This window comes from Musa acuminata, chromosome BXJ3-7, assembly GCF_036884655.1.
Source record: "Musa acuminata AAA Group cultivar baxijiao chromosome BXJ3-7, Cavendish_Baxijiao_AAA, whole genome shotgun sequence".
NCBI lineage: Eukaryota > Viridiplantae > Streptophyta > Magnoliopsida > Zingiberales > Musaceae > Musa > Musa acuminata.
This window is the reverse complement of record NC_088355.1, coordinates 27202641-27219250: the sequence shown is the minus strand read 5'-3', so window position 1 is coordinate 27219250 and position 16610 is coordinate 27202641.

Genomic DNA, 16610 nt, shown 5'->3' with positions numbered 1-16610 from the left:
AAAAAAAATGCTTTTCCCATTTGATCGAGATTAATGATATTTTATGAATCTCGAAATTAATTTTAATGACTTGACTATGAACTTCAAGTTAATGATTTAATTTGAATAAGTTTTATCTAAATCATAATCTTGATCTTGCAAAATTGAAGTCACAAATAATATCTTGTGGTAGTCATGAATTGATACTCACAATATGAAAACTTTGATATTCATGACTTAAATTGGATTGAAACATTGTATGCTTAAATTAATCATTCTCCTATGTTTCAAAAATTCCTTAAATGCCTTGAAATGATTGAAATATTTAACACTTTTATGCTCTTCCCCCTACTTTCTTCTTGTTTTCAATGATAAAATGGGGAGAAGTTTTGATCATGCATGGTAGGATATAATTTGACAAAATTGATACCATCATGATATGAAACATTAATGTAATTATGAATGGTGATATGATATCATGCATGTAATACTTCAACTTATGATAATGATGCATGCAATGATAAAATATTCATGATGAAAAATTGTCTTGACATTCATAACTTGATTATTCATCATTTGTCATGATTTTGAAATCGTTCTAAAAGGAAAAGAGAACTACAAAACTGTATTCTCTCTTTCTTTTTTACAATGACAAAGGGGGAGATAGCTAGCTTGTACAAGTCAAGAAGATGCAAAAACTTGATTGCTAGCTTACCTATCTTAAGTAGCAAAGACTGCTAACTTGCTTATTTCAAGAAGAAAAACTGTCTTCTTGAACATCACTATCTTGAATATCTCAAGAAGCAAAACTTGCAATTTGCACATTGCAATAGGAAGCAAGAATCATGAGCTTACACAAGAAAGCTATCTTGCATTTGCTTTCGAAATTTTTGCTAGCTTATATATTGTGAAACTTGTATATCGTAAAAATTGCTAGCTTGTTGGTCTAAAGAGAAGCAAAAAGTTGCTATCTCAAAAGAAGCAAATGTGCTATCTTGCCTATCTCAAGAGGCAAAAATGCTAACTTGCGCATCTAGCAAAGTGAGCAAAATTTTCAAGAAGCAAGAGTTGCCTTCTTGAACATCTCTAATTTGCTAGCTTGCATGATGTAGAACTTGCTATCGTGAACATTACCAAAAGTGCTATCTTATATGCTATAAAACTTGCATAGCATGAATGTTCTAAGCATGATGTAACACTTGCTAAATCTTCTAGCTACAAGATTGCATGATGATAAAACTTGATATTATGATTTTCATGCAATGAGTTGAACCAATATCACACACAAACGATTAATTGTGATACTTCTCCTTTTTGTTGATGACAAAGGGGGAGAAGTATGTTGATGACATGACATGTGATGCATAAATTTATGCATATGTTCATGTCGACGTGTTGCAAGTATTCATGATGAATATTGCAATGACTTGCATTCAGTTTGAATTCAAGGTTCTATCAATATGGCATATTGATAGGGGGAGTTTATTTAAACTCTGGGAGTTAAGTTTAACTCCATCCTCAAGTGGTTGTCATCATCAAAAAGGGGAAGATTGTTGAATCTCATATTTTGATGATGAAACTACTTGATATATGTTTATGATTTAATCTGCGTTTTGAGTGACGCAGGATGCTTCGATCAGGATGAGACAATTAAAGCAGGAAAATCATGTTGTGCCGAAGGAACATGTCAGAAGATTGGACGTCGGGCCGGTGGATCGGTCGACGTATCGACAGAAGGCTTCGGGCCGTGGACTCGGGCATCGGGCCAAGAAGAGCAGGTATTGTGCCAAGGATATCGGAGTTGCGGAGTCAACTGGCCGATTGGGCAATAGGCTGCAGGAGAGGATGATGCGCCAAAGAATCGGACGAAGCGTCGAGGGACCAATGACACGTCGGACAACTTGGTTAATTGCCTAGGATTAATTGTCTCGATCGAAGTTTTGTTTTGTTGTGCAGGATTAACTATGATAACGATGAAGACATAAAGCGAAACAAAGTGTCGGAGTCAAGCGCGAAGGATTTGTTGCGAGTTCGAGAGTTCGACGGAAGTCCGAAGGTTCGTCGGGAATGCTACCGGAACTAGCCAACAATGAGTTGGGAGCTTGCCGAAGGCTTTTTCGGAAGCTCGCCGGAAGGTTCGTTGGAAGTTCGCGGAGCTCGCCGAGAAAGATCGGAGCTTGCCGACGAAGCTCGTTGAAACTCGCTAAGATCAAATCGTGAAGTCTAAGAGCTTGCCGGGAGTCCGCAAAATGGTTTCCGAGAATTCATCGGAAGACCGCCGGAAGTTTGCCGGAAGCTCGCCAGAAGAAGTCTTGACTTGCGGACTTTGTAATAGCTTAGAAAATGTCTTTAAATTCATAGTTAGCATGTTAATTAGGGTTAGGATTAGGTGTTAATCCTATAACCCAAGTAGGGGCCAATTAGGCCCAAGTTCGGACTGGTTTGGACCAAGTTTGGAGCTAAACCAAGTGAGCTGGAATAGTGAAAGAGGTGCCACCGCCAGGGTTGGAGGTAGCACCGCCCAGGCTATGTCTTCCAGCGAAGACTGGGCGGTGCAACCGCCCCAGCCAAGAGGTGCAACCGCCCAGGATATGTCTCCCAGCGAGACTGGGCGGTGCAACCGCCCCAACCAGGCGGTGCAACCGCCCAGAGCTCAGTCTTCGAGCTAGACTGGGCGGTGCAACCTCCTCTGTCAAGAGGTAGCACCGCCAGAGCTCAAGTTTCGAGCTCTGCCAGGCGGTGCAACCACCGAGCTCAGTCTTCGAGCTCTGGCAGAGAGGTGCATCAGCCTGAGCTCAGTTTCGAGCTCTGCCAGGTGATGCAACCACCGAGCTCAGTCTTCGAGCTCTGGCAGAGAGGTGCATCAGCCTGAGCTCAGTTTCGAGCTCTGCCAGGTGATGCAACCACCGAGCTCAGTCTTCGAGCTCTGCCAGGCGGTGCAACCATCGAGCTCAGTCTTCGAGCTCTGGCAGAGAGGTGCAATCGCCTGAGCTCAGTCTTCGAGCTCTGCCAGGCGGTGCCACCTCTCCAGTCAAGAGGTGCAACCGCCTGATCCCAGAATTCTGGGATTTGATCGATTTGATCGTTTTGAGCTCCAAATTTGAACTGGGTTGGGGCCTATAAATACCCCACCCATTCAACACTGAAAAGATATAGATCCACACCGAATTCTTGATCTTTTCAGTGATTCTAAGAGCTCAAATTTGTGTAAAGTCCTAAAGTTCTCCTCCTTCTGTTCTTCAAGTCTTGAGTTGTAAAGAGAGGAGAGAAAGGATCTGTAAAGGTTGTCTTCTGAGCCTGTCAAAAGGAGAGAAACTGTAAAAGAGCAGTTAGCCTTCGCCCATTGATGGAAGGCAGCTAGTTGACGTCGGTGACCTCGTCGGAGGAGGAAGCCAAAAGTGGAGTAGGTCAAGACTGACCGAACCACTCTAAATCTCTGGTTTGCTTTTACCTTGAGCACTTTATCATTACTGCAAACCTCCTACAATGCTACTGCCCTCTGCGCCTTTACGAACGAGTTTCTAAGCTCTGATCTTTCAGAATCTGCATTCAAACATAAATCGTGTTTTCGTACGATCTTCACACTGTAGTTTACGCTTACATTCGGATTCCATTTATAACTGCAAATTGCTTTCTACGTAAAACGCTTTTCAAGGTTCAAAACTGCTTTTAGACGCAAAACTACATTTAGACGTAAAATTACGTTTAGACGTAAAACTGTGTTTCGACGCAAAACTGCGTTTAGACGTAAAATTGCGTTTAGACGTAAAACTGCATTTAGACGCAAAACTGCGTTTAGACGTAAAACTACGTTTAGACGTAAAACTGCGTTTGGACGTAAAACTGAGTTTAGACGCAAATTGCGCTTAGACGCAAACTGTGCTTAGACGCAAACTGTGCTTAGACGCAAATTGCGCTTAGACGCAAACTGTGTTTAGACGCAAACTGCGCTTAGACGCAAACTGCACTGTGATTCTTCTTTTATATCGAAATCGTTTTTTATCGGACGAACGCAGCTTTCGTTTTTAAAATCGCTGTAAGATTTCCGCTGCACTAATTCACCCCCCCCCCTCTTAGTGCTCTCGATCCTAACAGATAAAAAAAAAAATCAAGTATCAAATGAGAGGTTTGGATAACACTCATTTAAATTTAAATCATCAAATCATCAAAATCACTTTTATATATTCATTAAAATATATAAATAGATTCATTAATCTCTTTTTGAAAGATTCGATAAACTTTTAGGGATAGAGATATTTTCAAGAATAATGCATTCTCTTTTTTATTTCAATTTAAGTGATTGATTTCATACAAGTATACCTTGTTTTCTATGCCAAATCCATATATCATTGATTAAAATAAAAAAATAAAAAATTATCATAAAAAAATTTATCAAGATCAATAAGCCATAAATCATAAAATCATTATGTATAATTTTAAAATAAAAAGTCATTAAGCATGATTTCATAAAGCATATTCAATCAAAATCATTTTATTTCGGCTATGGAGTTTTGAAAAGTATGTTGGATCTCTGGTCATAAGCCTTGAGCATCCATTATCAAAATATCATTTTTGCTCATAGCTTTTAATTTTAGAGATATCTACAAGAAGAGTGGGATTGTTCTATATACCCATTTAGCTTTGAATCCCTCATAATTTGATTTATCATTCTTAGTTTTTAGTATTAAGTCATTCATGGTTTTTTTAGGAACCAAAACTAATTTATGTGGGTTATATATTTTAAATGAACATTTATATGTAAAATGACCACATCTATCTCAAAAATTACATTTATTTACAGGTGAAATATGTAAAGTGGGTCTTTTAACGAAGATAGTTAACTTTTGTTAAGTGTTACTCACAAAGCCAATTTTTTTCTTTCTATGAATATGATCTTTATTAGCAAGGATTATGTTTAGAAATTTATTACCTATTTTAGATTTTTCTAATATTTCTTGTAGTAAAATGTTTTCTTTCTTAAGTAATTCTTTCTCTTTACACTTAGAGCAAGTAACTAATATACTATCATCATGCTCATTTTTTAATCTATCAAATTCACTAAAAGAGAAGCATGCTCATTTTTTAACAACTTATATTTTTTACCAAGTAGCTTACATTCATCATATAGATCATTAAAAATAATAAATAAATCATCATAAGCTAAATAAGATTCGCTAGAGTCACTTATCTCATCATTCAGCATCATTAGAGCATAATTTGTAACTTCACCTTTGTTGATTGACTCCTCATCTTTGGATGTACTTGAATCGTCCCAAGTCACCTTGAGAGTTTTTTTCTTTTTTGGTAGCTTCTTCTTCATTTGAAAATATTCATTTTTGAAGTGCCTCGACCTTTTGCATTCGTAGCAAGTCATTGTGTTCTTTTAGATTTATTTTTTTATTTTTATTTTATAATTTTTTTGAGTTTTCTTGTCAAAAGTTTTATGTCATCATCACTTGATATTTCGCTCAAATGGTCTTCTTTTATTATAAGTATCAAATTCTTTTTGTTCTTTAGAAGGTTTTTCTCGTATTCATCATGTGCCTTGCATATAATTTCACATGTCATCAATGAACTAATGAGTTCTTCTAGTGAAAATTTGTTTAAGTTCTTTGTCTCTTGTATTGTAGTTACTTTTGGATCTCAACTCTTTGGAAGAGATCTTAGAATCTTGTTTACAAGTTTAAGATTAGAAAAACATTTTCCAAGAGCTTTTAAACCATTGACGACATCCATAAAACGGGTGTACATGTCAATAATAGTTTCGTTTGGCTTCATTCGAAATAATTCAAAATCATACATTAAAATATTTATCTTAGATTCTTTTACTTTATTTGTGTCTTCGTGAGTTACTTCTAGTGTGTGCCAAATCTCATTTATAGTTTCACATAAAGAAATATGATTAAACTTATTTTTGTTTAAAGCATAAAATAGAGTGTTTATAGCTCTAGCATTCAAAGAAAAATATTTCTTCTCCAAATCATTTCATTTGTTCATTAGATTAGAAAGTTTTTAAAACTACTTTCGATAATCTTCCATAAATTCAAATACATAGAAAGTAAGAAAACTCTCATTCGAGTTTTTCAATAAATGTAGTCCATCCCATTTGAACATAGGAGGATGAATGATAGAGTGACCCTCTTGATTGCCAATAAAAGCTATTTCTCTTAGGTGTTAAACCAAACAAGAAAAAATATTGGTTCTGATACCAATTGTTAGGATTAAGTCGACACTAGAGGGCGTGGGTGAATTAGTGCTTTCAATAAAAACGTTGACTTTAGAAAATCTTCATTCGATGAAAACGATAATGAAAGCGTGATTGACTTAGAGTAAGTGAACTAAATAATTAGCTCAAAATGTAATAGCAATGAAACACAGAAAGAAAGTGCCAACCGGATTTATAGTGGTTCGGTCATCGTGACCTACGTCAACTCCCGATTCCTCCTCCGTTGAGGCCATCGGCATCTACTAATGATCTTTCTTTAATGGGAAAAGACCAACTACCCTCTTACAACTCTTTCTCCTTTTCATAGGTTTAAGAGATAACATTTACAAGCCTCACACCTCTTTTATACTAGCCCAAAACTTAAAGAGGATGAGGACTCTTAGCCTTTTCAACTCAAAATAATAACCCCTTTCTACTCTTTTTTCTTGCTACTTCAAGCAGGAATAGCTAGGGTATTTATAGACTCCAAATGGATTCAAAATTAGTGTCAAGAATGGTCTTATCTCAAGTTTCCAAGGTACTAGCGATACTACTACTAGTTTTGGGCAGTACCACCGCCCAATCTGGCGGTACTATCACTTAACAAAGCCTCGGAGACTGGGCTCTAGCAATACCACCACCTGCTTGGGCGATACCATCGCCTGCTTAAGTTGTACCACCGCCTACAGTCATTAATGGCCGGCGGTACCACCGCTTAGTTTAGGCGGTACCACCGCTTAGACCACCTGGGAGGTCGAGCCTTAAGTGGTTTCATCACCTAGTCTAGGTAGTGCCACCACCTGATGTAGCTCCAAGTGGTTGAATGAGCTATCCAATCGACTTAATTCAGCCCTATTTTGGGTCCAGTTAGCCCCTAATTAAGTTCGTAAGATTTTTCCTTAAACTAACTCAAATTAAAGTCCTAACTACGATAGTTAAGGCCAAAATAATTACGATATAAGAAATCTAAGTTATCCGACATATCAATTGTTCAACCGAACTCTCGGTGAACTTTCGACGAACTCCCAACGATCTTCCGACAAGCTTTCGACGAACTCCTGACGAACTTTCGGCGAGCTTCTAGTGAACTCTCGACGAACTTCCGACAAGCTTTCATTGTATCGTTCTATCCTTCGATATATCCCTTAATTCATCCAGCCCAATGACCGATCATTAACTCGGCCCAACATTCATTTCTTCTTTAATTGTTTTATCTTTTTTATGATTGTATTTAGTCCTGCATCACTTATCTCAACACATGGATTAGATTATTAATTTATTAATTGATTTTATCATCAAAATCCGAGATTCAACAAGTTCGTCCTGTATCACTTTTCTCAACACATGGATTAGATTATAAATCAATTGATTTCATCACCAAATCCAACACATGGTTATTGGTTTAAGTGAACTAAGAGATCTTATGTAAAAAGATAGTATGAAGATTGTCTCCTTAACAAGATAAGAATATAACTTAGTTATATTTTGCTTATGTACAATATTAACATGATCAATCAAATTTTCAAAATAGATTTATCATTAGAGTTTTAAAATAGATTAAAAGTTTATTGTACTAATTCACACCTGGGATGCATATAGAGATGTCTAAATGACTGTAAATCAGTTTTTTCCTCTTTCTTACTTGTTCCCGTTTACTTATTTAAATTAGATTTCATATAATTATTTATTTCCACAATCAAAATTTTAAAGTTCATTTCAACTAGCATAAATATTAATTCAGGAAATCTTCGGGCCTAAATTTAGGTTTTGTTCTTGGATCAATAAACATTTACTCACGGAAGCCGTACATTACTTGTTACTATATGGAGATTTTACAAATATTTGTTTTATCATTATTGATGTCTTAAAATTAGCTGAAATGGGCCGTGTTTTAATTTTTGCTATGAAGGAGCATAACTAAGTCTACATTTGGTGTTTTTCTTTTTAAGAAAAAAAAAGAAGAAGAAAAAGAATGATATTATAATTTAACCAATAGCTACCCAAAAAATATGTTAGGCATGGAGTTCTAGCCAAAACTTCCACCCCAACACCATGACTCTTCCCCACCCCAGTTAGCTAATCTGTGGGCACCACACTTGAGGTTACGTCTAATACGAAGATTAAACAGATTTGTTCCCTAACCAAAGCCAAAAATATCCATTAATCGAACAGCACCTGCACATTCCTCCAACCTTCAGCCTTCGCCCTCGCCAATGCTACAAGAATGGCTTTTCCTTCTGCACACATGGCCTTCTCCACGTCACACGCTGCACTCCCTGTTGCTACCAAGTGTCTTTGTTCATCCTTAATGAAGTAGCCTAATCCGGTAGCAAATATATCAGCATTAAACGAACTGTCTGTCACACTTGATGTTTTATCTGTAATTGCCCTGTTAGTAATGGATTTTCATCAGACCTTTGCCAGAGTGACCCCTCCGGCTTGTGAAGAACCCTCGAGTAGTCATTGGCAATCACCTTCCCAAAGATGATTGTGATAGTGATGATGATTCTAGTTTACCCAATACTGTCATAGAATGTTAAAAGAATATTCTCTCTAACGTTGTCAGCCCTTTTGTTTTCCTTTCAACCGACTTGTATACCATTCATCCACGTCACTTACATCTATTTAGAAACGGTTAGTTTGGCAAGTCTCATATACTCCCACATCGAAAAAATCAGGTTTGTTATCTCCTATTTAAACTATAAATGAGGATCTGGGTTTTGAATTATTTGTTTTGGGTTTAAGTCCACACTTAGTTAAATAGTTTGGGCTTATAGTTTGAGTTATTCTTCTTTAATAGATTCGGTGTTTTATGACCTAGGAACATCTTCCTAATGCATTTGTAATTGTCTCTTTTATAGTAGTGATTTGCTACTTCTTCGTCCGTGGATATAGGTCAATTGACCGAATCACGTAAATCTGGTGTTCTTGTCTCTTTTTTATTTTTTTATTTTTTTATTTTTTTATCTTTGTTAGGTTACCAAAATTACCCTTTAGTAAATTTCCTAGGGCTATCTCTAACAAACTAGTATCAAAGCCTGGTTTTGGAATCTTTTGGCAACGATGACAATAACAAAGATTGTTGTCGAGAAATTCCACAGAAATATTAACTTCGGCATAAGACAACTCAAGATGGAGGTCATTCTGGTTCAAGACGGAGTTGATTTGGCACTATAGGGAGCTGAAAACATTCCAGATGGTACATCAAAGGAAGATCTTGTGGGTATGGATAAGAAGGCCTGATTAAGTATTATTCTAAATCTTTCTGACGAGGTTTTACGGGAGGTAGCTACGGAGACTACAGTTAAAAGAGCATGTGGGACAAACTTAAAGCCTTGTATATGAAGAGGACAGTAGAGAATCGTCTCTACTTAAAGCAGAGTTTGTATATGCTTCGGATGACTGAAGGTACATCTATACTCTCACATTTTGATAAATTTGATTCCTTGATTATGGATTTGGAGAATATAGATGCAAAAATTGATGATGAGAATAAGGTCATGTTACTTTTGTGTTCTCTTCCCCAATCTTTTAAGCATTTCCGTGATACTATGATTTCTGGAAAAGAAATAATTTCGTATCAGGAAATTAAATCTGCACTAAAATCTAAGGAGCAGATAGACAGAGATATCACTGGGGAAAGTAGAGGGAATCAGGTTGAGGGTCTGGTTGTTAGGGAATGGATAAAAGAGAATTTGACAGTAGTAGATCTAAATCTAGATCTAAATCCAGACATAGAAATTTAGAATGCAGATATTGTCATAAAATGGGGCACATTAAGGCTAATTCCTAGATGCTCTTGGGTGTAAATACACAACTGAATGTGGAGTTATGAAAGTTTCTATAAGTGCCCTTGTTGTTATGAAAGTTTGTATGTCTGGTAGCTGTTAGGATCGAGAGCACTAAGAGGGGGGGGGGGGGTGAATTAGTGTAGCGGAAATCATACAGCGATTTAAAAACCGAAAGCTGCGTTCGTCCGATAAAAATCGATTTCGATATAAAAGCAGAATCACAGTGCAGTTTGCGTCTAAGCGCAGTTTTGTGTCTAAGCGCAGTTTGCGTCTAAACACAGTTTGCGTCTAAGCGCAGTTTGCGTCTAAGCACAGTTTGCGTCTAAGCACAGTTTGCGTCTAAGCGCAGTTTGCGTCTAAACTCAGTTTTACGTTCAAACGCAGTTTTACGTCCAAACGCAGTTTTACGTCTAAACGTAGTTTTACGTCTAAACGCAGTTTTGCGTCTAAACGCAGTTTTATGTCTAAACGTAATTTTACATCTAAATGTAGTTTTGCGTCTAAAAGCAGTTTTGAACCTTGAAAAGCGTTTTACGTAGAAAGCAATTTGCAGTTATAAATGGAATCCGAATGTAAGCGAAAACTACAGTGTGAAGATCGTACGAAAACACGATTTACGTTTGAATGCAGATTCTGAAAGATCAGAGCTTAGAAACTTGTTCGTGAAGGCGCAGAGGGCAGTAGCAATGTAGGAGGTTTGCAGTAATGATAAAGTGCTCAAGGTAAAAGCAAACCAGAGATTTAGAGTGGTTCGGTCAGTCTTGACCTACTCCACTTTTGGCTTCCTCCTCCGACGAGGTCACCGACGTCAACTAGCTGCCTTCCTTCAATGGGCGAAGGCTAACTGCCCTTTTACAGTTTCTCTCCTTTTGACAGGCTCAGGAGACAACCTTTACAGATCCTTTCTCTCCTCTCTTTACAACTTAAGACTTGAAGAACAGAAGGAGGAGAACTTTAGGACTTTACACAAATTTGAGCTCTTAGAATCACTGAAAAGATCAAGAATTCGGTGTGGATCTGTGTCTTTTCAGTGCTGAATGGGTGGGGTATTTATAGGCCCCAACCCAGTTCAAATTTGGAGCTCAAAACGATCAAATCGATCAAATCCCAGAATTCTGGGATCAGGCGGTTGCACCTCTTGACTGGAGAGGTGGCACCGCCTGGCAGAGCTCGACGACTGAGCTCAGGCGATTGCACCTCTCTGCCAGAGCTCGAAGACTGAGCTCGATGGTTGCACCGCCTGGCAGAGCTCGAAGACTGAGCTCGGTGGTTCCACCGCCTGGCAGAGCTCGAAGTCTGAGCTCGGTGGTTGCATCACCTGGTAGAGCTCGAAACTGAGCTCAGGCTGATGCACCTCTCTGCCAGAGCTCGAAGACTGAGCTCGGTGGTTGCATCACCTGGCAGAGCTCGAGATTGAGCTCAGGCTGATGCACCTCTCTGCCAGAGCTCGAAGACTGAGCTCGGTGGTTGCACCGCCTGGCAGAGCTCGAAACTTGAGCTCTGGCGGTGCTACCTCTTGACAGAGGAGGTTGCACCGCCCAGTCTAGCTCGAAGACTGAGCTCTGGGCGGTTGCACCTCTTGGCTGGGGCGGTTGCACCGCCCAGCCTCGCAGCCCTGGCGGTTGCACCTCCTGGCCTAGGCGGTTGCACCGCCTGGTGCAATCAGGGTCCGAATGGTTCGCTCCATTCGGCCCAATTTGAATCTTTTCAGGGGCCTAATTGCCCCAAGATTAAGCTAATGGGATCACCTCCCATTTTCAAGCTTAATCATCGTGCTAACTACGATTAACTCTAAGACAACTTCTGCAGCTTTGCTCCGATGCGTCAATCGCTTCTTCCGGCGAGTTTCCGGCGAACTTCCGTCGATCATCCGATAAACCCTCGGTGATCCTTCTGCGGACATCCGGCATACTCCTGGACTTTGCGATGATCCACTTGGCGAGTTCCGACGAGCTTCGCTTGGCAAGCTTCTGGACTTCTCGGATCTATTCTCGCTGAACCTCCGACGACTGTCCGAACTTCCGTCGAACTCTCGAACTCCCAACGTGATCATGATCTTGACTCCGGCGCAACACCTGCTGCTTGTCTTACTCTCATCGTAGTTAATCCTGCACAACAAATCAAAACTTCGATCGAGACAATTAATCCTAAGCAATTAACCAAGTTGTCCGACATGTCATTGGTCCCTCGACGCTTCGTCCGATTCTTCGGCGCATCGTCCTCTTCTGCAGCCTATTGCCCAATCGGCCAGTTGACTCCGCAACTGCGATATCCTTGGCACAATACCCGCTCTTCTTGGCCCGATGCCCGAGTCCACGGCCCGAAGCCTTCTGTCGATACGTCGACTGATCCACCGGCCCGACGTCCAATCTTCTGACATGTTCCTTCGGCACAACATGATTTTCCTGCTTTAATTGTCTCATCCTGATCGAAGCATCCTGCGTCACTCAAAACGCAGATTAAATCATAAACATATATCAAGTAGTTTCATCATCAAAATACGAGATTCAACAATCTCCCCCTTTTTGATGATGACAACCACTTGATGACGGAGTTAAACTTAACTCCCGGAGTTTAAACAAACTCCCCCTATCAATATGCCATATTGATAGAACCTTGAATTCAAACTGAATTCAAGTTATTGCAATATTCATCATGAATACTTGCAACACGTCAACATGAACATATGCATAAACTTATGCATCACATGTCATGTCATCAACATACTTTCATCAACATACTTCTCCCCCTTTGTCATCAACAAAAAGAAGAAGTATCACAATCAAGTGTGTTTGTGATATTGATTCAACTCATTGCATGAAAAACATAGTATCAAGTTTTATCATCATGCAATCTTGGAGCTAGAAGATTTAGCAAGTGTTATATCATGCTTAGAACATTCATGCCATCAAGTTTTAGATATTCAAGTTTTATAACATATAAGATAGCACTTTTGGTAATGTTCAAGATAGCAAGTTCTATATCATGCAAGCTAGCAAATTAGAGATGTTCAAGAAGGCAACTCTTGCTTCTTGAAAATTTTGCTCACTTTGCTAGATGCGCAAGTTAGCATTTTTGCCTCTTGAGATAGGCAAGATAGCACATTTGCTTCTTTTGAGATAGCAACTTTTTGCTTCTCTTTAGACCAACAAGCTAGCAATTTTTACGATATACAAGTTTCACAATATATAAGCTAGCAAAAATTTCGAAAGCAAATGCAAGATAGCTTTCTTGTGTAAGCTCATGATTCTTGCTTCCTATTGCAATGTGCAAATTGCAAGTTTTGCTTCTTGAGATATTCAAGATAGTGATGTTCAAGAAGACAATTTTTCTTCTTAAAATAAGCAAGTTAGCAATCTTTGCTACTTAAAATAGGCAAGCTAGCAATCAAGTTTTTGCATCTTCTTGACTTGTACAAGCTAGCTATCTCCCCCTTTGTCATTGTAAAATAGAAAGAGAGAATACATTTTTGTAGTTCTCTTTTCCTTTTACAACGATTTCAAAATCATGACAAATGATGAATAATCAAGTTATGAATGTCAAGATAATTTTTCATCATGAATATTTTATCATTGCATGCATCATTATCATAAATTGAAGTATTACATGCATGATATCATATCACCATTCATAATTACATTAATATTTCAATATAACAATTTCTTCTCAAAATATGTAACTTGGCACTCATAGCATTTTAAATCATGATTTACATCATATGCAATACATCACATCATTTAAAGGCATTTACATCATAGATCAAGTCATGATTTGTGATTCATCATAAAGCAAGTTAGTTTTCAATCATCACATAAGGCTTTTAAGGAATTTTTTTGAAACATAGGAGAATGATTAATTTAAGCATACAATGTTTCAATCCATGAATACCACAAGATATTATTTGTGACTTCAATTTTGCAAGATCAAGATTATGATTTAGATAAAACTTATTCAAATCAAATCATTAACTTGAAATTCATAATCAAGTCATTAAAATTAATTTCGAGATTCACAAAATATCATGAAATCATTAATCTCGATCAGATGGGAAAAGCATTTTTTTTTAAGAGATTCTTTTTCATCTAAGCATGCCGTAGTCTTTATATGCCAAATTAAGATAAGCATGAAAGTTCAAGACATAAGGCAAATAAATCTTGTATTATGAAATATATGATATCAAGGCTCATGATTCATTCGAAAAGATATAGTACAAAGAGCAACTTGAAACATTCTTATCAAGATCACATTTTAAAATATTCCAAGTTTCAAGATATCAATATGACACTTCGTTGAATTGCATTTCATTCGAAGAACTCCTTTTTGATAAATGTAGGGAGCATAATGAACGATCTTGATTTATAAAGAGCTTCATGTTATAATTACCAAGATCATGATTTTAATAATTATTCTCTTTAGCAAAGAATCACAAAAGCACTTTATTTTTGCATAAGAAATCTCATTGTATTATGATTTATAAATTATTTTTCTGCACATGAATCATAGGAGATATGAATGTGAAACAAATCTTTGCAAGCAAAAACAGTATCATTCATATTTCAAGATGGAATTTATAAGCAGGAATCATTTCATCAAATCCATTTTAGAAAAATATTTTTCATTAGTGTATGAGAAAATCTGATTGTTAGGATACCAATTGTTAAGTTAATCCGAAAATAAAATTAACACTTTCATATATTTAGACATGATTTTTGCTATAGATCTTGAAATTAAATCAAGAAGATCAAGCAAGCTCATGATCATGGATAACTTAAAATCTCATGCATAAAATTATTAATAACCATTTAATATTACATCTTTATGCATTACTTTAAATCAACCGTGATTTCATTCAACAATGTTAATCAAACATGATACGCATTATTACTTCTTAACCATGATCAAAATCATTTTATTTGTTTATCATGCAATATTATCATTTTCGAAATTATCAGCATGATCATAATTTTTGTATTTTTATTTTTAAACATGTAATTTTCAAGAAAATTAATTCTAAACTAAAAAAGAAAATATATCATGAAAGCATCAAGTAATTTTAAAATAAACCAAAGGCATTTTAATTACCTCAATGTCGTAGGCTAGTAAGGCGTAGTTTGCCGCCTTGCTTTTGTTGACTTTCTCGTCTTCAGATGAGCTCGATTCATCCCAATTTTTGTTCTTCTTCTTGCGTTTAAAGCAAGTAGTTCCATTCTTTTTGCTTTTTAATTTTCGTTTCATTTGTAGTTTAAGTTCACCATCACTTGAGCTTATGCTCGAGTGGTCTTCAAATGTTCTATGTCCCAAATCCTTCCTGTTCTTTGGAAGGTGGTTCTCAAGTTCTTCACGTGCATTGCACGTCATTTCATATGTGATCAATGAACCAATTAGTTCTTCAAGTGGAAATTGGTTCAAGTTTTTCGATTCTTGAATAGCAGTTACTTTTGAATCCCAAGTTTTAGAAAGTGAGCGCAAAACTTTGTTAACGAGTTCAAAATCCGAAAAGCTTTTACCAAGTGATTTTAAACCATTGACGACATCCGTAAAACGGGTGTACATGTCAACAACGGTTTCGCTTGGTTTCATATGAAAAAGCTCAAAATCAAGCAGTAAAATATTAACTTTCGATTCTTTGACTCTACTAGTTCCCTCGTGCGTGATTTCAAGAGTGCGCCAAATATCGAAAGTCGTTTCGCACAAAGAAACCCGATTGAACTCATTTTTGTCCAAAGCGCAAAATAAGGCATTCATAGCCTTTGCGTTTAAAGAAAAATACTTTTTCTCCAAATCCGACCATTCGTTCATCGGTTTGGAGGGAAGTTGAAAACCATTTTCAATGATACTCCATAAATCCAGATTTAGAGAAATCAAGAAAACTCTCATTCGAGTTTTCCAATAAGTGTAGTCCAATCCGTTAAAGAACGATGGACGAAAGACCGAAAAGCCCTCTTGAAGAGTCATTTCTCTCGGGTGTAAATCCGAAATGAGAAATACCCCGCTCTGATACCAATTGTTAGGATCGAGAGCACTAAGAGGGGGGGGGTGAATTAGTGCAGCGGAAATCTTACAGCGATTTAAAAACCGAAAGCTGCGTTCGTCCGATAAAAATCGATTTCGATATAAAAGCAGAATCACAGTGCAGTTTGCGTCTAAGCGCAGTTTTGTGTCTAAGCGCAGTTTGCGTCTAAACACAGTTTGCGTCTAAGCGCAGTTTGCGTCTAAGCACAGTTTGCGTCTAAGCGCAGTTTGCGTCTAAACTCAGTTTTACGTTCAAACGCAGTTTTACGTCCAAACGCAGTTTTACGTCTAAACGCAGTTTTACGTCTTAACGCAGTTTTGCGTCTAAACGCAGTTTTACGTCTAAACGTAATTTTACATCTAAATGTAGTTTTGCGTCTAAAAGCAGTTTTGAACCTTGAAAAGCGTTTTACGTAGAAAGCAATTTGTAGTTATAAATGGAATCCGAATGTAAGCGACAACTGCAGTGTGAAGATCGTACAAAAACACGATTTACGTTTGAATGCAGATTCTGAAAGATCATAGCTTAGAAACTTGTTCGTGAAGGCGCAGAGGGCAGTAGCAATGTAGGAGGTTTGCAGTAATGATAAAGTGCTCAAGGTAAAAGCAAACCAGAGATTTAG